The sequence below is a fragment of the Neomonachus schauinslandi genome, chromosome 1 (genome assembly GCF_002201575.2).
Source record: "Neomonachus schauinslandi chromosome 1, ASM220157v2, whole genome shotgun sequence".
Lineage (NCBI taxonomy): Eukaryota > Metazoa > Chordata > Mammalia > Carnivora > Phocidae > Neomonachus > Neomonachus schauinslandi.
In genome coordinates, this window is record NC_058403.1 from 8,672,096 (window position 1) to 8,694,001 (window position 21,906).

Here is a 21,906-nt window from a genome sequence, read left to right on the forward strand (position 1 = left end):
AGCTGAATGAAAAGCAACTTGGGAGTTTGGTCTGTGGGGTTTGTTTGCAATACAGGAATAAACCTTTTGGATGTGGTTGTTAATGAAATGGACAGTATCCGTTGCCGTTTCCAGTCTATTCTGTTGGCTGAGGTCTCGGAACCACAGCACGCTGTCAGGGCCCCACGTTGCAAAGCAATGGGGACACCCCGGGAGTAGCCCCAACCCACACATGATGGGAAAATCAGAGGAGGGCCGGGCTGATATTCATCTAAAAGCTGCTTGAGCAACACAACCAAAAAGTCACTCCAGCTTAAGCCCAGAGGAGGGCAGAAAGTACAGGCCTTCCTAGGGGGAAAGATGGTTGCCGTAAACCCCATAGTAAAGATGATGTTGTTTTCTACTGGTAGCTCCCACTAGTAAGGAAGCACAAGTCAGCATTCAAAAGACAAAGCAAAAGGCGCCTGGTTGCTTGGCTCTCTGGGCATTGGCAAGAAGCCCAGTTAGGAGCACTGCTTGTGCCCGAGGGCCCCGCAGGACACCTCTGGCTTCTCTTCTGGTGACGGAAGCAGGAAGGCAGCTTCCATCAGGGCGGGTACAGAGTGTGTTGACTTCTCCTTTAGCTGGAAAGAACTGCTGAGAGGACCAGATGAGCTCTCACTGCTCTAAGAACATTGATGATGCTTTCTGGTTGTGATCTAAACCACATGGTCAGAGAGCTGTCACACACACACACACACACACACACACACACTGCTCTCCCATTAGCCTGGGGACCGTGGTCCTCTTCTCTGTCCATTTCACAGCCTTGCCCATCACGTGCCTTGTGGTGCTCTGCTTATGCCTCTGTTCCGAACCTCGAGTTCTGAACGTGTAAAGAACATACCCTGTCCTGTGGAAGGGCTGAGCCTGAGACCTAGACATAGGGCAGCAATTACACAGATCCCTCCATTCTCAAGGGGCCTTGGAGAAGGACCACCAGGGCTCCAGCAGCCACTGCCTGCAGAGAGGAGAGCCACAGCAGGTCAGCACAGACATGGAGCCAGCTGGCCAGGCTCGCTGGTGCGGCGACCAGGACCAGGGGGGTGGAATCCCAGGGAGGCTCCTGGACAAGGGTCGAAGGGCCAGGCAGGCCGCAGCCTGGAGCCCCTGGACGCAACAAGGCCAGATGTGGGTTTGTACTCCACTAACTTCATGCTTCCTCCTGACAGGGTCCTCCAGGCCATTGAGATGGTGACGAGAAACCCAGCCGCCATGGGCTTCTCCTGCAGGCAGAGGCTCTCAGCAGTAATGTGTTTCCACTGAGAGACCCTCTGGTTCCTTGAGGCCTTACCAGTCACAGCTCCTAAACTACTCTGTTGCTGAGTTCTGGCAATAGGAAAACCTTCCCGACATGAAGAAGTGGGGGTTAAAAGAGCAGCTCTACACCACTTTTTGTTGGCCTTATGACCCCAGGTAACAGGTGCCACCTCTGTTTGGAAGGAGGGGGTGCAATACATTTTAGCCTGAAAAGCTAGGAGGGCTGGAATCTGCCATCCCATCCAGGCCAGGGAGTTAGACCAGAAAGGTCATCATTCATGTCGGATGAAACAAGCGATTTTAACCTACTCTTTAAATTATAAAAATAAGTCAATCTAAACTAATAAAGAAGGGAAATAAAATCTTCTAAAAACAGAATGACATTCTGGCAGTCCTGCCTTGATGGTCATGGTCTAGAAGGTGTCTGGTGAAGTTATTCTAGGTAATAGACCTATTACAAATTAAAGAAAAAATAAAATCGCTTTTTTTCAAATTCTTTCTTGAATTCTGTCACTATTAAAATAGTTAATGTCCCTATCTCTTACTCAGGGGAAAGACCAATAATAATAGTGCTTACAGTTTACTGGGCACTTACTATGTGCCAGGCATAGTTTTTGTTTACTAATTTGGTCCAATGAGACCCATGAGAACCCAATGACATAAACACTATTCTTAACCCCATTTTACAAAGGAGGAAATTAAAGCACAAAGAGATTAGTTACTTGCCCAGGGCCACAGGGCCAGTGAGTAAAAGACCCAGGATTCAAAGCCAGACAGGTAAGCAGGGGACAAATATGTTCACTCAAATAGCGGCATGACCCACGGTCTAATTACTTTTGTGTCCAGACTATTTCCAAATAATTAAGAGATTATTCCATGCATATATGATTTTTTCCACAATCATCACTCTGTAGAGCTTCTGTTGGCTGGGCTCTGGCTGGACTGATGAAACATGATGTCAGACCCAGAGGTCCAAATTTGGATCCCCATAGAAAGCAGGAAGCAACACACAAGAAGGGACACATGGAGGGCTCCGTCCTATGGCTGGCCAGCCTAAACAGGAAGTAGGTCTGAACAGGACCTTGATTCCCTCCCTCGAGTAACAGGGTGTAAGAATACAGTTCCCAGTTTCCTCCTTCACTCCCAGGACAAGTACCTCAGGCCACACAAGCGCCCTTTTTGCCACATTACCACCAGGGCCAACAAATAGATGTTGCCTGTTTCTGTTCTTGCCCAAATCTTCAGGACTGCGCAATCTTAACCAAAGCTGCTTTGACGACAGCATGGTCTCCTTTTGGAGGTACAACACACAACCCCAAATTTCAGAACAAAAAGGAAACATGAGTTACCGTTGTTGTGGATTTAAATTACAACATGACTCTCACGGGATAAGAAATGCTACATTTCTTTGCTTCTCCAAATCAAACCAAGTTTGGCTCTGATCCAGAAAGGCCTAAAGCCAGCCATGTTTTCTGGTTCCCTCCCCTGCATTTAGGATGTCTCGGGGCCCCAGCGCTAAGGGAGGCCCTGGATTTGTAGGCGTGAAGGCCGGTCTTTAGTCCTTAGGGATGGCATGTTACCCACTGACCACCGGCGCCGATGTCTTCACAGCCCAGAGCCTCCTGACGCTCCTTCCAGGCCACCGCCCGTTCATCACCACAGTCTTGCACGTCATGTCCCCGGCCCTCCCCGGCCCTGTGGGAACAGACACTGGAAACCTCCACCCTGTGAACCTTTTGTCCCCAGCCCAGTCTCTGGGAAGCCACTTCCTGAAACGGAGCCACGCCCCTCACACACTCGGATTGCTTTCATGGGTTTCACCTCCTGAAATCAAAGGCCTCTGACTTCCCCTAGAGAACCCTGCTTTCGTGTCAGCCACGGTCACCCTAGCTGGAAACCATCTGAGAACTCTGACTCACAGTCGCTTAACAACCATCTATTACATTGTAGCGATAAAATGAAGACAGGGCCAGGATTTTCGCCCTTGGTGCCTGGCCCCACAGTCCCATGCTTGGCCACAATGCCACCCTGCTTCTCCCTGCCTTGGTCCCTCCTTGCTTTCTCCCTGCCAGGCAGAGGGAATGGCATGAATGGCAACAATCTGGTCAGGTGATGTGGGTGTGGACCAGGTGGCAGGATGGAAAAGGAAGAAGAGACGAGGATGTGACTGAAGGCAGAGCCAGTAGGTTTTACTGAGGGCTTGGTTCTGGGTGTGAAAAAAAAAAAAAGGCTTAAAGGATGGTACCAAGATTTGGGGTTGGATCAGCTGGAAGAATGGGGTTACAATTTTCTGAAATGAAGACGATTCTGGAAAGAGGTTCTGGTCTGCTAAGGTAGATTAAATCCATTTTCCAGGGGTTTGGTCTGAGCTGCCTCCAGTGGAGATGTGGAGTGGGTCCTTGGATAGACGAAGCTGGAGTTCAGGGAGAGGTCACTTTGGGAGCCATCAGCCCAGGAACGCCACGTAAGCCGGCATCTAGAAAGGATCACGTTGGAAGCGAACCCAGATGAGGAATCAAAGAGGCCAAAGACATTCACATTTGGAGGCTGGGAGGATGAGGCAGATGGATCTAGCCAGCAGCCAGAGGGGGAATGCCCAGCGAGCAAGGAGGACTAAGAAGAGGATGTTCTCGAAGCCAAGGAGAAGGGAGTGATCAGCAGCGTTAAATGAACTCCTTGATTTTCACGGTCAGGTGGCCTGGAGGCGCTATGATGGGCTTCATTTGTAGGGGAGGCACTGGACTTAGAAAAGTAAAGGGAAAGCTGAGGGCTGCCAGGCGGAGGCAGCAAGTTACCCCAGTGGAGAGCAGACACACTGAGGTTAGAACACTCTTGTTGCCAGTTCGTAAGTTTGCAATAGCCCTCAAGGAAAATCCGCAGCTCCCGCATAAGCTATAAGGCGGACCTACCATGGAATCCTCCCGAGATAATACATCAGGAGCCTTCTCACCAGGTTCTGTCCTAGGTTCCCGCGGACTCAACGCCACATTAATACTTCTGCATAGAAAGAAGAAAGGTAGCTACGTAAGATTTGAAAAGGAAACCAATGAATTTGAAGTGTGTTGTCAAAATATTTACAAAGTATGACGTTACTAGCAACATTTATGCTCCTTCATGAATGCACTAAATGACAATACCCAGCAATGAATATTGCAAGGCCAAGGCAATAATGAGCATAAACAGTATTTTAAGAAATTTGCAACAACTGTCATTTGGTATGAAAATACTTGTGATTTCCAGTAGTGATAAGTCCCAAGGACGAAAATATAAAATATAAAACAAAAAAAAGTAAAGCAAATTGCTCAGAGGACTTAAAGATACACTTAAAGCCCCTTCACATGAGAACAGTTCGTGCAACCAGAAATTCAAATTTCCTTCCGCACATAAGTAAGAGTTAACTAAAATAAACCCTAAGAGGGGTGCCTGGTGGCTCAATCGGAATAGAATACCACACTTCATCTCTAGGTTGTGAGTTCGAGCCCCACACTGGGTGTGGAGATTACGAAAAAATAGTAAGTTTTAGAAAAATTTTTAAAAATTAAAATGAAATAAACCCTAGGAGCTCCCTGGGGGCCCCAGAGGCCTTATGTATGTGTCTGGCGGGGGGGGGAGCGGGGGGCGGGGGGACACTGGAACAGCAGCCTAGACCTGAGCACCATTCCTGAAGGGAGCAGAAACCAGGCTCCACTTTGAACTGCTCAGTAGGAGCTGAGCCGTCTCAATGCTCCGAGGGGAATGAATCACAATGACCCACAGGCAGTATTCCCATGTTGTAGACAGAGCAGGAGCTCCTCACGGTGGCCAGAGAAGCACCAGGCATAAGCACCCAGGCACGGGGTTCCTGGCCAAACCACTGGCTGCTATTTGCAAGGTGCACAGACAGGAGGAGAGAGAGAGAGGAGACGAGTCCCCAGGAACGGCCTTGCTAAACCAAGTCAGGCCAAGAGCAAAGGCAAACCCAGCGCCCATTTCTTCTGCCAGAAATGTCAGTTGTAGACAAATGAAATTAGAATTAAGGATGCTCAGTTGCTTAACAGTCACCGAGCACCAGAGAGGGAGGAGGAAGCAGAAGACGCAGGGGAATGACAGGTGAGTAAACCAAGTGTAACTAAGTCTTGGAGGAGTAAAGCCTTCTCTCATCTCCTGTAGAATCCTCACACCTTTCTCACCCAGGACGAGCCACGGGTGTGTGTGTATGAGACAGAGACAGAGACAGAGAGAGGAGGAGAGATTGAAATCTGAGGTCCTGGATATTTGAAGCCATTTCTTGAATCAAAAAGCACAAAGCCAATTACTGGGCAACTATCCAAATGAAAACACAGAAATTTCATTCTGGTAAATTATTTTAAAATACTACCAACTGGCTTTTGCAGGTGTGTGTGGCAGGGGAAAGGCATCAGCCAACAGCCCATTTCCTGCCTGGGAAAGGCCAGCGGAGGTCACTCCATAAATCTGGGAGGGCCCAGCCCCTGGGGGGGGATTCACATGCATCCTCCTCACACCTCCTGCTCTGAGAGCTTCACCTCAGAAAAGCTCAGCGCAGTGCTCAATTCCTTTCTCCTGAGGGGCTCTCTGTGTAAAAGCTCGCCACCCTGCCATCCCTGCTGGGTAAATGATTGACTGGCCCAAGCTTTCCATCCCACCAGGGCAACCTCCCAGCTCCTGCCGGGAGCATCAGCCACCTCCAGCTCTGGGGAGGTCTGGAGTTTTTTTTCAGTCATCCCAGGCATTTTTCCAAAATAAAGCATTTGCATAGATCTCCCATCCAGCGTAATAAATAGCAAGAAGGCAGGATTTAACAGCCAGGAAAACACAGGAGTTTTGGTCTAGTGGCTTCAACAGGTGTCTGGGGAAGCTGGTGCCTGCCTTGGGTAGCAGCTCACCATGACCTTGCTCAACACTAGCTGGAGGCAATGGGGGTCCAGGACAGTGAAGAGCTGGTGTGAATAAGGAGTGCTCCCAGTGCTACACTCAGGAGTCCTTGAGCCTAGACCAAACCCGATCCCCAGCCTCTGCCCAGACAACGCTCTCGGCCGGAGAGGCAGCCTGTGTTTCCATTCACAGCTCCATGGATACTTCTGTTATGAAACTGACCACCCCCCTTTATAATGACTATGAGTTGGTTGGTGATGCCCAGACATCAGAATATCACATGACTTTGATTCTCTGAAATCAAATCTGGTTCTGATTAAAACCACAATGAGATACCACTACACGCACACTAGAATGGCTAAAATGTCAAAGATTGACCATATCAAGTGTGGACAAGGAGGAGAGGCAATGGTAACTTCTGTTTCCAGGAGGGAGCGGGCAAATCAGTACCATTACTTTGGTCATGGGCATAGGGTACTTGGGGGCTTCTGGGTGCTGGTAATGTTCCCTCTCTAGATCTGGGTGGTAGTTATACAGTTATATTCACTCTGTGATCATTTATCTAGGTGGACACTCATAACTGGGATACGTTTATTTTGTTTTGTTTTCTTTACAACTCACCCTGTGTTTGCCTCCTTCTCCCATGAGACTGTGAGCCTCCCCGATCTAGGGAGTTTTATTCCCATGGTCTGCGTGGTAGCTCTTCAACAAGTGACCTGCAGTTGAATGCATGGCTTTGTGCTTCCCAAAAAGCTACTGAATCCCTTTAGATATGCCGCTCTTCTTACATATTTTACATGTGACTTAGTTTATTTTAAAAACCTCTTCGCACAGGGGCACCTGGGTGGCTCAGTCGTTAAGCGTCTGCCTTCCGCTCGGGTCGTGATCCCAGGGTCCTGGGATCCAGTTCTGCATCTGGCTCCCTGCTCAGCCGGGAGCCTGCTTCTCCCTCTCCCGCTCCCCCTGCTTGTGTTCCCTCTCTAGCTGTCTCTCTCCCTGTCAAATAAATAAATAAAATCTTAAAAAAAAAAAAAAATCTCTTCGCACAGAACTTCCCAGGACCACATTGTGTGGAAAACGGCCTCCTAGCATCATGGGCCACTCTGTTGTTGGAAACTCCACTTGCCCAAAGCTGAAAAGGAGGAGAAAAGGTAGGGATGTATTTTGTACAGTGCCCCAGAGCCCAGCCCTTTTTCCAAGTGGAGGTTGAACCCCGTTTTACCAAGAGAATCAATAATACACAGCAGAGAGAGGCTATCCCCTACTGGGCCCAAATGTGGTCAGAGTCATGGTTAAATCAGGGACTTTGGGGAGCAGCTCAGAAGTGCCAGTCTGGTGTTCTAAAACATCTTGTCTTCGGTGCATGGAATTCTTTTAACAAAAGCAAAGTCTTTCCATTCATAGTTAAAGATAAAGCTTTAAGCTTCCCCCATCTTATATCCAAATCCTCCAACTTACTTGTCTATTCCCCTGTTCTGCTTCCTCTCTGCCCCTCTCCCTCTCAAGAGCCTTCTTCACACAAATTGGGGTCCCACCCCCTTCAGACTTTGAAAGACTCCCTCCTTGACTATATCTCTCTGTCCTGTTGTTGTTCAATTCTTTGGTATCTTCCCTGATTTTTCTGTTTGGTCTACCAATTATTGAGAGAGGAGTGTTGCAATCTCTGATTATAAATTGAGGTCTGCCCATTTCTCCTTGCAGTTCTATTTGTTTTTACTTCATGTACTTTGAAGCTCTGTTATCGGGTACATAAATTAGAATTATGTCCTTTTGATATAAACCTAAGCATATCAGTAATCACATTAAATGTACATGGACTAACTGCCTCAATTTCAAAAACAGAGACTGTCAAACTGGGTAAAAAAGCAAGACCCAACTCTATGATGCCTGCATAGAAATCCACTTTAAAAATAAGGAATTGTGTAAGACTGATGAATCACAGACCTGTACCTCTGAAACAAATAATACATTATATGTTTAAAAAAAAAAAAGAAGAAGATAGTAGGAAGGGAAAAATGAAGGGGGGGAAATCGGAGGGGGAGACGGACCATGAGAGACTATGGACTCTGAGAAACAAACTGAGGGTTCTAGAACAGAGGGGGCATGGGGGTACGGGTTAGCCTGGATGGGTATTAAAGAGGGCACGTACTGAATGGAGCACTGGGTGTTATACGCAAACAATGAATCATGGAACACTACATCAAAATAAATATTTATTTATTTATTTATTTAATAAAAATAAGGACAAAATACAGCAGGGAAGCTGCTTCTCCCTCTGCCTGCCATTCTCCCTGATTGTGTTCTCTCTCACACACACAAATAAATAATAATAATAATAAATCTTAAAAAAAAAAAAAAGGGATGCCTGGGTGGCTCGGTTGGTTAAGCGTCTGCCTTCAGCCCAGGTCATGACCCCGAGGTCCTGGGATCGAGTCCCATGTCGGTCTCCTTGCTCACCTGCTTCTCCCTCTGTCTGCCTCTCTCCCACACTCTCACAAATTAAAACAAAACAAAAAAAAACCTTAAAAAAAATAAGGACAAAATAAGCTAAAAGTAAAAGGATGGAAAAATTTACAATGTTTAATGCTAATTTAAAGAAAAAAGATGGAGTGGGTATACTATTAACAGACAAAGTAGATTCCAGAGCAAAGAATATTAAGAGGGACATAGAAGTTCATTTTGTAATGATGAAGGGGTCATAACAATTCTGGACGATTCTGGAATCCTATTCATTCTTATGCTTCTTTCTCACAGCATAGTCAGTCATCCTTTTAAATTGGACACTTCCAATTCAAGACAGCTGACTAAATTTATGGGTTTAAATGCCTATCCCAGGTGCCTGGGTGGCTCAGTTGGTTAAGCAACTGCCTTCAGCTCAGGTCATGATCCTGGAGTCCTGGGATCGAGTCCCTCATTGGACTCCCCGCTCGGCGGGGAGTCTGCTTCTCCCTCTGACCGTCCCCCCTCTCATGCTCTCTGTCTCATTCTTTCTCTCTCAAATAAAAAAAGAAAATCTTGAAAAAAAAATGCCTATCCGTCCTTGGATCCCATTAAAGTAATAGTAAATAATAAAAGAATGAATGTACAACAAAGAGAATGGAAGAAGGACCATTAGGGTTGGGTTTTTGTTTTTGTTTTTTAACTCTTGAAAACAAAAAGCTGATGTGAAAATATAATTTTCAAACCAGAGTGGTGGGAGGCACAACAAGGAGGGCATGTGGAGGGTCTGCAACTGGGGCAACAGAGCTGAGCTAGGGGAGCCCCTGGGGGAATCCAACAAGAAAGCTGACACGGAGCTGAGTGGGAGAAGATTGAAAATGCAAATGCCAAGAGGTTACTCCATTTGCTGCTTCTCACCACTCCCACCACACACACAGAGGATCTGGCTAACGTGCTAACGCAATGGAACAAATGTTCTGGGGACAGAGTCATGGGGCAAGTGGCGCAGGGGTCTGCATGTCACCATGAAGCCCCCTACTTCCAGCATTTTGGAAGTCCTCCAGCAGTCCAGCTTCCTGCTCCCTCTGGCGCAAGGGAAGCCATCATTTTGACAAGTCCTGCTTGCATAAACCATGCTCCCTGCCGCTTCTGCTTTGCCTCACGCTTCCAAGAAGCATCAAACATTTGAGGAAAGCCTGCGGCATGAAAGAGAAAGACTGACACCAGAGGAAACCCGTAGTTCAGGGAAGAGAAGAGAATATTTTAAAATCTCTATTCTCGTTTTAATTTGAATTTCCCTGATGGCTAATGATGATGAACATTTTTTTCATGTGTCTGTTAGCCATTTGTATGTCTTCTTCAGAGAAGTGTCTGTTCATGTCTTTTGCCCATTTTTTTACTTGATTATTTGGTTTTTGGGTGTTGAGTTTGAGAAATTCTTTATAGATCGTGGATACCAGCCCTTTATCTGTAGTGTCATTTGCAAATATCTTCTCCCAATCTGTGGGTTGCCTCTTTGTTTTGTTAACTGTTTCCTTTGCTGTGCAGAAGCTTTTTATCTTGATGAAGTCCCAAAAGTTCTTTTTGCTTTTGTTTCACTAGCTTTTGAAGATGTATCTTGAAAGAAGTTAATGTGGCCGATGTCAAAGAGGTTACTGCCTATGTTCTCCTCTAGGATTTTGATGGATTCCTGTCTCACATTGAGGTCTCTCATCCATTTTGAGTTTATCTTTGTGTGGGTGTTAGAGAATGGTCGAGTTTCATTCTTCTGCATGTGGCTGTCCAATTTTCCCAGCACCATTTATTGAAGGGACTGTCTTTTTTCCATTGCATATTTTTTCATGCTTTGTCAAAGATTATTTGACCATAGAGTTGAGGGTCCATATCTGGGCTCTCTATTCTGTTCCATTGGTCTATATGTCTGTTTTTATGACAGTACTGTGCTGTGTTGGTGATCACTGCTTTGTAATATAGCTTGAAATCGGGCAACGTGATGCCCCAGCTTTGTTTTTCTTTTTCAACAATTCAAATTAAAACCACATTGAGATACCACCTTACACTGGTTAGAATGGCAAAAATTGACAGGGCAAGAAACAACAAATGTTGGAGAGGTTGTGGAAAAAGGGGAACCCTCTTACACTGTTGGTGGGAATACAAGTTGGTACAGCCACTTTGGGAAACAGTGTGGAGGTGCCTCAAAAAATTAAAAATAGAGCTACCCTGTGACCCAGCAATTGCACTCCTGAGTATTTGCCCCAAAGACACAGATGTAGTGAAAAGAAGGGCCATATGCACCCCAATGTTCATAGCAGCAGTGTCCGAAATAGCCAAACTGTGGAAAGAGCTGAGATGCCCTTCAACAGATGAATGGATAAAGAAGATGTGGTCCATATATACAATGGAATATTACTCAGCCATCAGAAAGGATGAATATCCAACTTTTGCATCAACAAGGATGGGACTGGAGGAGATTATGCTAAGTGAAATAAGTCAAGCAGAGAAAGTCAATTATCATATGGTTTCACTTATTTGTGGAACATAAGGAGTAGCATAGCATGGAGGACATTAGGAGAAGGAAGGGAAAAATGAAGGAAGGGAAATCAGAGGGAGAGATGAACCGTGAGAGACTATGGACTCTGAGAAACAAACTGAAGGTTTTAGAGGGGAGGGGGGTGCGGGGATGGGTTAGCCCGGTGATGGGTATTAAGGAGAGCATGTACTGCATGGACCACTGGGTGTTATACGAAAACAATGAATCGTGGATCACTACATCAAAAACTAATGATGTATTGTGTGGTGATTAACATAACATAATAAAATTAAATTAAAAATAAGTAAATAAAATCTCTATTCTGTACTCTTACAGAAATTCAAGGTCTTATTTCATCCATAAGAAGAGAATACTATGAAAAAAAATCAGAAAATGGAAAAGGCTCTTAAGTTGAAATTTTTAATAGAATATTTAAAAGTTTTATATAAAATAAGCACATTAAAAAAATTAAATAGATGAATTGAAACATAGAGAAAATATTCCAGAGCATAACAAAAATTAAAATACAAAAAATAAGGGTGCCTGCCTGGCTCACTTGGTGGAGCGTGTGACTCTTGATCTCGGGGTTGAGGTACAGAGCCCCACGTTGGGTATAGAGATTACTTTAAAAACAAAATACAAATAATAGGGAACCACAGACCAGAAGATGAAAGACATAGAGCATCCCTGTAGGAGGTCAAACACTGCCAAATAGGAGTTCCTAAAAAATATAAAAGAGATGGACGAGTAGAAATTATCTTAAAAACTGAAAAAGAAAAATTTCCCAGAACTGAAGGAAGACATGAATTTCCAAATTGAAGGGGCTTAACAAGTATTAAGTAGAATGAATAGAGATTTACACAAACAAATAAGATAAAGCCTCATGAAATTTCAGATCAAAAAAAAAAAAAAGATGTTTAAAAAACTTCCAGAGAGGGGAAGAGATTTTGTCCATGTCAATAACTGTTGTATGTGAAAAACTTGGCATAGCCCTGGGTTAAAAATAGGTCTGTGATTTAATTGGAGTTCTCTTTGAAGCAGAGAAGTCAAGAAGCATGAGTTCCTCCTTGGAATGCTAGCGAAGCAGCTTTGATTCTCACAACAGTGTGACTGCTATCTCAGCAAGTCCAAGAGCCTGATGATGGAGGGCAAAGGGCACAAAAAGGGAAAACTGGAAGACCAAGATTGACTTGGGTCCTGCACCACCTGGCAGCCTACACAACTAAAGAACATTCTTTGCAGTGGCCTCAGCCCAGAAGGTGTCTTTGGAGTTTGGGTTAAATTCACTCCAAAGTTAGCCTGGTTTACTGGAGCATAAAGTCTGGAGTAGGGGAGGTTGGAGCACAGGGGTGAGGGCAGCAGCATGGGGAGGAAAATCTGGGAGCCCCGGGAGCAGCAGTTGGGTCCTCAGCCTGTCCCGTGCATCTAGACTCCATCCTGCTGCTCAGGCAGGGTGATGCACTGTGAGGAGTGGACACTCTGGTAGACCCCTCTGCTCAAGCCCCAGAACCATAGGTGTTACCACTGATCCTCCCTTCCTTGTGGTGCTGTTCTTGGTCACTGGTCTCCCAGAAGTAACTCACACTCTGTGGCAGCTGAGGCTCCAGTGGGAGCCAGAGAATACAGCTTCCTTCGGTTGTTCTTGTCCTTCCACGTTGGCCAGGCCACACTGGCAGAGCAACCCTCCTTGATTATGCACTTATTCCACTTGGCACCTCCTTTTTCCACTCCTGAAATACCAAACTGCAAATCCAGAGCAGTGTGTAAGGCCCCAGGTCTTACAGGATTAAGAAACTCTAACAACATGCAGCTCGGAGTCCAGATGTGGGAGCATTTCCAGTAGGTGAGACTGAAGAATTGAGAGAGTGTGGAAGGATGGATGGGGGTCCTAGAGAAAGTCCCAGGAAATGACTTCACCAGCACATCTTGAAGCGTAGAGAATCCTTTTTTTTTTTTAATTTTTTATTGTTATGTTAACCACCATACATTACATATCATTACATATCATTAGTTTTTGATGTAGTGCTCCATGATTCATTGTAGAAGCGTAGAGGATCCTAATTAAAATGTAATGGTGGCCCAGAAACTCCACTTCTAAGTATATACCCAGAATGATTGAAAACAGATATTCAAACAAATGCTTGTACCTGAATGTTTATAGCAGCATATTCACAATAGACAAAAGGTGAAAACAATCCAAATGTCCATCAACGGATGAATGGATAAGCAAAATGTGGTCTATCCATACAATGGACTATTACTCAGCCATAAAGAGGAATAAGGTACTGAATACATGCTTTAAGGTGGATGAACATCAAAGAAAGCATGTTAAGTGAAGAAAACAGACACAAAAGGTTATATTGTAGGACTGCATTTATATGAAATTATATAAGATCTTCAGGATCTATCCATGTTGTGGCATGTATCAGAAGTTCATTCCCCTTTATGGCTGAACAATATTCCCTCATATGGATAGACTACAAGTGCTGTGTGTTCCCTGCTGGACCAGCCCAGTCAGACTGCTGGTTCCCAGGGATTAGTGTGAGGGATAACAGGCAGTGATTGCTAAATGAGCATGAGGTTTTCTGTGGGGGTGATTAAAATGTTTGGGGACGACATAGAGGCAGTAGTTGCAAAACACTGTAAATGTATTAAATGACACTGAATTGTACATTTTTAAATGGTTAATTTTATTTTACTGTGATTTTTAAATGGCTAACTTCATGTTATGTAAATTTCACCTCAGTTTTAAAAGAAATGTTATAGTAGATGGCTCTCCATGGCTGTTACCAGGAAGGAAAGGGGGAGCTCACAGGCTGAGGCTGCAGCCCAGCAAGGTGGAAGGGATAGCAGCAGCCCTGCTACTCTGCTCTGACCACCCACAGACAGAGACCTCCACGTGCTGGCACTCACTCAAGAGAGACCTAAAGAACAAAACATCTAGCAATGATTTCTCAGTGTTTGCAATGAAATACAAGATATAACTCCCTCCTCTGTCTCCCCTAGTAAACCTTCAGTAAAATCTGCAAAATCAGGAATGCTTTGGGGCAACTGGGAATGTTTGGAGGGAAACTGAAGAAGTTCCTTGCCTGGGCTGGCACAGCAGGGAACACACATGGTACATGTGGATTCAGGAGCAAAAGGACACAGGACAATTGATATCTGGGGTCCATGAGAAAGAAAACTCTATTAAGGCTGAAATTACGAAGGGCCCCAAACACTTCTCAACTTCAAAGACCATTGGCCAGATGTGCATGAGACACAACATCCCAAGAGCATACACAGGAACACCCAGCTTGTAAGCACAATGAGTGCTTTCAGAGGAAAAGAAGGCAATTCTGAAAGAATCTCCCCCTCCCCAAAACATCCCCCGGCATGAAAGAGCTGAAAGCATGTGTGGGCTGGGGAAGGACAGAAAAGCCCTTACTTAGAACAGCTCCCACTGCAGATCAGCAGGCACATAAGACTTAAAGAAATGTCTCTCAACTAGGGAGCATCACGTTTTATCCCAGCTCTGAGCTTTATGTGCTATTCCTTTAACCTAGAATGCTCTCCTCTGAAATCTTCAAATGGCTTATTCCTTCCCTTCATTTGTGCTTCTGTTCAAATGTCAACTCCTCAGGAAGGTCTTCCTTTCCTAATGGGAAGATCTGGAAGCTGCAGACAAGCTGCACTGTTAGATTAAAAATAAGTGCTACTACAGTACACAGAACAAAATTCTTACAAGCCAGGCTGCCAGGCATCCCTCCTACTCAACTTCTCACACCAGTGCAGAGGAACATACCGAAATCTAAGGGTAACCCCACATGCACAGAACAAGATAAGACATCAACCCAGTTTCCCATGGATTCAACAAATTCAGGGTAAGAGCTTCCAGAAGGCATCTGCTCACAACCTTAGTCCTCCTTCTAAACTCTCAAGCAAATGAAGATCTAAACAGAGAACATAAATTATTAACCTCCCACCTTTCAGAATAAATGCTAAGAGGATTGAAATAGTGCTCAGAAACACAGGAAAGGAAAATCCCACCCCCATTATTTTTGAGCAGTCAAGACAACAAACATTTCCATCATCTCCAAAAGTTTAGCCATGCCCCTTAGCATCCCCATCTGCATCCCCATATCCAGGTAACTACTGTGTGGTTCCATTTATATAAAACTCTAGAAAATTCAAACAGGGATAATTATACTGTGTCACTTCTTATCTTCATGCCTTTTATTTCTTTATCTTGCCTTATCGCAATGTCTGTAAACTTCAAAACAATATTGAATAGAAGTGTTCAAAATGCATATCCTTGCCTTATTCCCTATCTTGGGGAAAACAACTCAGTCTTTCACCATTTGGTCTGTTGTTAGCTTTAGCCAAGTATATTTCAGAGAAGTCTATGTGAACGATATAGTTCATGAATTCGTGAACATTTGATAACATTTTTCTGTTGCTTTGTCAGATGAATGATAACTTGGCTGGGTATGGAAAATTGGGTCAAACAGTCCTTCAAACAAACCTTCAATGGACATTGTTCCATTTTATCCTTTCATTTATAAAGAGAACTCTGAAGTTAGACTAATCTTTCTTTAGCAGACAACTTTATTTTTGCCATATTCCTTTCAATCTTATCTTTCAATAATGTTATCGAGCCCCACACTGGGTTCCACACTGGGCGGGGAGCCTGCTTAAGATTCTTTCTCTCCCTCTCCCTCTGCCCCATCCCCACCCATGTGCACCCTTCTCCACCCACACAATCTCTCTCTCTCTCTCTCTCAAAAAAAAAAAATGCTTTCAGATAAATGTAATCAATTATAATATAATCAGGTGGACTTAATAAAGGGTAAAAAATCTCATACTGGATTAAAAAAATAAAATCTAACTATATGCTAATATAGTAAAACAAAGTGACTCAGAAAAGCTGCAAGTAAATTACAAGAAAAAGGATAGGGAAACTGATGAATAAATAATGGGTAAAATGATGGCAAATAAAAGGAAGCGGGGAGTGGGGGGAGCGCCTGGGTGGCTCAGTCGTTAAGCGTCTGCCTTCGGCTCAGGTCATGATCCCGGGGTCCTGGGATCGAGCCCCGCATCGGGCTCCTTGCTCTGCAGGAAGCCTGCTTCTCCCTCTCCCACTCCCCCTGCTTGTGTTCCTGCTCTCGCTCTTTCTCTCTGTCAAATAAATAAAAATAAAATCTTTTAAAAATTAAAATTAAAAAGAAGCAGGGGAAGGTGTATAATATTAATATCAGAGAAATTTGAATTCAAGGAAAACTCATTAAGTGACCCATAGAGGTCACTTCATCATGATGGATTTTATAATCCACAATGAAAAGATATCTCTCATGAACTGGCAAAAAATGGCAGAAACACATAAATATTAAGATATTTTAATTCACTTCCTTCAGTCCCTATCAAGTAAAACAAACAAACAGCTACAGATGGCCCTGGTAATAAGATGAACCAGGTTGATCTTGTACATACATATCTACTCTGTGTCCTGAAAAGAAAGAGAAAATACAGTATACTGTCTTTTCAAAAAAAAAAAAAAAAAAAAAAAACAGAAGACAGGGGCTCCTGGGTGGCTCAGCTGGTTGAGTGTCTAACTCTTGATTTCTGCTCAGGTCATGATCTCAGGGTCGTGAGTCAAGCCCTGTGTCCGGCTCCACACTCAGTGCAGAGTCTCTCTCTCAAATAAATAAATAAAACCTTTAAAAAAAACAACAGAAGACTTACACAATTTTACAATATATTAGATTACAAAGAAACCTCAACAAATTCCAAGAAGTGAAACAGAAACCCCATTCTCAAGCCAATAAAACCAAAAATAATAAAGTTGAATAAAAAATATTAATACCCAGGCTATCAGAAATGTTTTTTTAAGTCTGTTTTTCCTTGTTTTAAAGAGGAAATCAAACTAGAACTGCAGCATATCTAGGAAATTACAATAATGAGGATATTATATATCAAACCCCATAGGAAAAGGTCAAAACTGAAGGCAAACTAATAATCATATCCTTAAACACGTCACACACAAATTAATCAAGCATTCTGGGAGAAAAAAAACTAGAAAAATTAATACAAAAAGAAAACGTAAGTGGAAAAAAGCCAAAAGAACTGATCATAAATTCAAGATTTAGGGGCTTTTTTTGAAAAACAAAGTAGAAAGACCACAAAGTAACTTGATTACTTTTTTTAAAAAAGGCAGGAATGGGAGAGCACAAATACATAAAATCAAGATTAAGTAGGGAAGTAATTGGAAACAATATTTTAGGTAACTCTATGCCAGTTAATTATCTTCCGGGGAGATATATCTCAATAATACTGGACTGAGGAAAAGATGGAAAAGCTACCTCAGTAATTTGGGTAAAAATTGTAAAAAGCTGTCACAAAAGCATCCCCCCACAAAAGGCTCATACTCAGAAAGGATGGCAATTTTTTTCAAACTTTGAAAGAATACATGCTTTCAAGGCTATTGAAACTATTCAAGAAACAAGGAAAGCCTCCTGATTCTTTCAGGTGCTCGTTATTACCTACATAGTCTCTGGTCTAAACTACCCTCCGTGATCCTCCGGATACGAGGACTAGGACCCCTTGGCCATTCAGATTCCCACCGGAGGTCCTGGGGCAGACGAGCCTCAGTAGGCGCAGCTGGTTCTGACATCCGGGTTCTCTTGGCACACCTGTCGTAAGCTCACTGCACCTCTTCAGTGGGGCCAGGGGCAACCAAGTCGTGCCCTGCACTGAATCCCTCTGACAACCTAGCGTGGCTTCTGTTTTGCTGGCTGGACCCTAACTAACAGAAACACTGATAACAAAGCCAGTTAAAAATATCACATACACACACCAAACAGTAGATCTATCTCAATATCTCAGTTATAAATATTGATATAAATGCATAATAAAATACTAGCAAACATGGGACGCCTGGGTGGCTCAGTCGTTAAGCGTCTGCCTTCGGCTCAGGTCATGATTCCAGGGTCTTGGGATCGAGCCCCGCATCGGGCTCCCTGCTCAGCGGGACGCCTGCATCTTCCTCTCCCTCTCCCTCTGCTTGCCACTCCACCTGCTCGTGCTGTCTCTGTCAAATACATAAAATCTTAAAAAACAAAATTTAAAAAAATACTAGCAAACCGATCACATAAATATACACCATGAATTAGATCAGTTCATTCAAAATAGATCAAAAATGAAAAAAATACATTGAGTTCATTCAGAATAGATCTCAGAGGTCTCAGTAGGTCAAGGAAGGAAAAAAATATGACCATCACAAAAAGAGCCCTTAACATTTGATAAGCTTCCACTGCCTTTTCCAATTGGAAGCGGAAGGAAACAGAGTCAGAAAAAAGTTCCTTTGTTTATATTTACATGAAATATCTTTGGAAAGACACACAAGAAATTGATAACTTCAGTTGCTTCTGTGGAAAGAGACAAGGGTGGGAAGATGGTTTGTTATACCTTCTTACTATAGCTTTTGTGTCCTTTGAATTTTGAGCAGTGGGAATGGATTAGTCAAAACCTAATAAATTTAAGGTTAAAAAATAAAAATGTTTTTAAAATTCGAAAAATAATATTTTTTAAAAGTTCTAAAAATCTGAAAAATAGTATTTTAATGTATTTTTAAATGTTTTAAGTGTTTGTAAGATGTTTTAAAAACTTGGAAGTATTGGGTGCCTGGGTGGCTCAGTTGGTTAAGCGACTGCCTTCAGCTCAGGTCATGATCCCAGGATCCTGGGATCGAGTCCCGCATCGGGCTCCCCCTGCTCTGCGGGGAGCCTGCTTCTGCCTCTGCCTGCCACTCACCCTGCTTGTGCTCTCTCTGTCAAATAAATAAATAAAATCTTAAAAAAAAAAACAACTTGAAAGTATTAAAAAAATAAAACACTTTTTTTTATTGCTGCTGCTTTGAAGAGCAACAAGGAGCCATGAGCTGAAGAATGCAGGTGACCCCGTGAAGCTGGAAAAGGCAATATTTCTTTAAAATGATAATTTATGTACATGTGTGAGCAGGTACACACATTTTAGATATAAAACAAGGGCACCCACCTCTGTTATTGAACATTATTGAGCAAGATAATCCATAAGAAAAAATGGAGAGAAAGTTACATTTATTTCTAATAATATGGTTGAATGCCTGGAAAATATAGTTCAATAAGATGGCTTGTTAGAAAAAAAGCAGAAAAAGACCCACAAATACAGAAATAAACTGGGGGTTGCCAGAGGCAAGCGGTGTGGGGGATGGGCAAAATGGGTGAAGGGGGGCAGGAGATACAGGCTTCCAGTTGTGGAATGAATTCGTCATGGAGATAAAAGGCACAGCATAGGGAATATGGCCAATGGTGTTGTAATAATGTGTGTTACACTTGTGGTGAGCACAGCGAAGTAGTGTTGAATCACCATGGTATACACCTGAAACTAATGTAATATTGGGTGTCAACTCTACTTCAATTAAAAAAAAATGGCTGGGATACCTGGGTGGCTCAGTCGTTAAGAGTCTGCCTTCAGCTCAGGTCATAATCCCAGGGTCCTGGGATCGAACCCTGCATCAGGCTCTCTGCTCAAGGGAAGTCTGCTTCTCCCTCTCCCCCTTGCCCCTCCCCTGGCTAGTGCTTTCTCATTCTCTCTGCCTCTCTCAAATAAATAAATAAAATCTTTTTTTTAAAAGACGGCTGTTTAAAGAATAGATAGATGATAGCTATGTAGGTAGAGAGAGGATAGGTAGATGATAAACAGATGGATAGATAGATAAAAAGCTTTTATGTAACAAGCAATAACCATTAAGTATTAAGATCAGGCAGGATCCAGGGCACCTGGGTGGCTCAGTCATTAAGCGTCTGCTTTTGGCTCAGGTCATGATCCCAGGGTCCTGGGATCGAGCCTCGCATCGGGCTCCCTGCTTGGCGGGAAGCCTGCTTCTCCCTCTCCCGCTCCCCCTGCTTGTGTTCCCTCTGTCGCTGTGTCTCTCTCTGTCAAATAAATAAAAACTTAAAAAAAAAAAGATCAGGCAGGATCCAGTTAGGAACACAGAAACTGCACCATTATTATAGGAGAGAGTAGTTAATATAAGGAATTGGCTAAACGGGCATTGGACAACAGGAAACTGTGGTAGGAAAAGGAAATCCCCCACGATGTCCACCCCCTGTTCCCCAGAACTTGTACACATGTCGGGTTCCCTGGCAAGGGGGAATGGGGTAAGTTAGGGAGAGTAGCTTGGAGTACCCAGGTGGGCCCAATGTAATCACAAGCGTCTTTATAAGTGGGGGAGGGGGCCAGGAGGGGAGAACCAGCCAGACAGCAGCATGAGAAGGACTTGGTCCAGTGTTACTGCTGCTTTGAAGAGGAACAAGGGACTATGAGCTCAAGAACGCCGGTGGCCCTTGAAGCTGGAAAAGGCAAGGAGATGGATTCTCCCCAGAGTCTCCAGAAGGAACCCACTCTACCAACACCTTGATTTTAGCCCAGGGAGACCAGTACTGAACTTCTAACCTCCAGAACTGTAAGATAATGTCTTTGTGTTTTTTAAGCCATTATGTTTGTGCTGATTTGTTACAGCAGCTGCAGGAAATCAATAGGGGGACACTGGGTTAACACAGAGAAAGTAATTGCAGGAAGCTACTGTCCCCTGTAGGTCTGGAAGCTCAGAGGACAGGTCTGCAGAGCTGGGCTCAGACCCCTGGGGCTGGAGCCAGTATTCTAGCCCCTCCAAGGGGCCTGTGGAGGCTGGTTCAGGCAGTGCAGCCTGGCACCAAGCACTCTGCAAGCGTGAGGGCCCTGCAAGGCAAGCCACCAGGAGAGCAAGCCAAGGAAGGTACAAGTCTGCCCTCCTCCAGGCTCAGTCTCCCTCTGTGCCACTGCTAGCAGAAACTAATACACAGCTTTCAAAGCAGAGATGTAAGAGTGAGCATCCTTGTCTTGTTCCTGATCTTGAGGAAAAGCTTTCCATCTTTCTCCATTGGGTATATTAGTTGTCGTTTTGTCATATATGGTCTATATTATGTTAAGTTATGCTCTTTCTTTATCCAATCTGCTGAGGGTTTTTATAATGAAAAGATGTTGTATTTTGTCAAACACTTTTCCTGAATCTATTCAGATGACCATGTGATTTTTATCTTGCATTTTATTAATGTGATGTATTACATTTATTGATTTGTATCTGTTGAAACATCCTTATGGCCTATTGGCCAATGGTGTATAATCCTTTTATGTGTTCTTGAATTCAGTTTGCTAATGTTTTGTTGAGCATTTTTACACCTATATTCATCAGGAATATTGGTCTAGAGTTTTCTTGTGGTGTCCTTATCTGGCTTTGATAATTCTGGCCTCATAGAACGAGTTTGGAAGTATTTCCTCTTTAATTTTTTGGAAGAGTTTGAGAAGGATTGACACTAATTCTTCTTTGGATGTTTAGTAGAATTAGCTAGTGAAGCCATCTAGTCCTGGGGTTCCTGGGGTTTTCTGTGTTGCGAGGGTTTTGATTACTGAATCAATCTCTTTGCTCACTATGGGTCTCTTACCACTGCTATTCAATATAGCACTAGAAGTCCTAGCTAGAATGATTTGGCAAGGCAAAGAAATTAAAGGCATCCAAATCAAGAAGGAAGAAGTAAAACTCACTATATTTGCAGGTTATATGGTTCTGTATATATAAAATCTCAAAGACTCAACAAAAAAAATGTTGGAACTGATCTATGATTTCAGTAAAGTTGCAGGATACAAAATCAACATACAGAAATCAGTAACATTTCTATACACTTAGGGTGAATAATCTGAAAAAGAAATAGAAACTATCCAAATCACAATAG